This window comes from Mus pahari, chromosome 1 (genome assembly GCF_900095145.1).
Source record: "Mus pahari chromosome 1, PAHARI_EIJ_v1.1, whole genome shotgun sequence".
NCBI lineage: Eukaryota > Metazoa > Chordata > Mammalia > Rodentia > Muridae > Mus > Mus pahari.
Genome location: NC_034590.1, coordinates 89,864,153 through 89,865,531, shown reverse-complemented (window position 1 = coordinate 89,865,531; position 1,379 = coordinate 89,864,153). Strand labels below are relative to the sequence as shown.

General features: G+C 38.1%; 1 protein-coding gene across 1 annotated transcript in view; it reads right to left on the bottom strand.

Moving 5' to 3' along the window:
* LOC110320750 (ATP-binding cassette sub-family A member 3-like) overlaps window positions 1–1,379 on the bottom strand; it is a 122,939-nt gene that overhangs the window by 112,316 nt on the left and 9,244 nt on the right. The window lies entirely within an intron of this gene.

Genomic DNA, 1,379 nt, shown 5'->3' with positions numbered 1-1,379 from the left:
GTGGCAGTACATTTGCCTGGCAATGCAAGGTTATAGGTTCAGTCTCCAGCTCCTCTTCTCTCTCTCTCTCTCTCTCTCTCTCTCTCTCTCACACACACACACACACACACACACACACACACACACACACAAACTACAAAGGAAATCATTGACTTGAGGTTGCGTTGACAGAGCAACACATATAAAAAAAATCAAGAAAGTGGGCTTAATGACATTTTTAAAAATCACGATTCTTCAAGATACTGTTTAGTGGAAAGATGAGTCACAGACTGAGATCCAAAGTAGATACATAAAGTGTATAACCAACAAATACATCTGCCACAGCTATAAGTAAGAAAGAAAAAGAGAGTCAACCCCGCAGATAAAACACGTGAACAGGCTTGCTATAGAAACAAGTGCCCAATAATCACATGGAAACTGAGTTCACAGAGTCCGTTATGGCTGCGGCTTGTCTGTAAAGTGCTAGTGTAGCACAAGAGCATCCTGAGTGTGACCTCCAGAAACAAGCAGACAGAGGAAAGCAAATAAAGCTCAAAGGACCCCACCACATACTCGTCAAAATAGAGTGTTGTAAAATTGTATTCATCAAATTAAAATAGTCATCAAAATTTTGTTTTCTATGTAAACAAAAATGAATGCTCTTGACCTAAACGCTTAAGTGATGCTATCTTCTATAACGGGGGCCTTTTAGTAGAATTCAGCAGGCTGCCCCTCGTGTATACACATGATTCCTGCGTTTACTGAGAAACTGCCACTGTTTTTCAAGGTAGATCCATTACTTACATTTCCACCAGTGAGGCAAGGTCCAGTTGCTCCATACACTAGTCAAGCCTCACTACTATCTTTTTTATTCTAGTTATGAATGGCATCTCATTGTGTGATTCGTTACACTTCCCTGATATTAAACAATGCTGACCACATTCCCATGGGCTCATCAGTCCTTTAGATACCACTTCAGTCACGTTTCTGCTTGCACCTCTTGTTGTTTTTTGAAAACAGTCGTCTTTATATGGTTCCGTTGTTCAGGGCGCCTTATAGATCTATTGTAACCTACTATCACAAAAAGTAGTTTGCAAATACTTCCTCATCCTTTGAGTAGTCCTTCATTCTCCTGATAGTTTCCTTTGGAAAAAGATTTCTAATTTTGTTGAAAAGCAGTATATTTATTGCATTTTCATGATTTTTTTTTGTTATCCCTAAAAAACCTTTGCCAGATCCATGGTCATGAGGACAATCCTTGGTTTTCTTCTAAAAGTGTTATACTTCTGCCTCTCATATTTAGATTTTTTTTTAAAGGATGAAATTCTTTTTTTTAAAGATTTATTTATTTATTATATTTAAGTGCACTGTAGCTGTCTTCAGACACTCCAGAAGAGGGC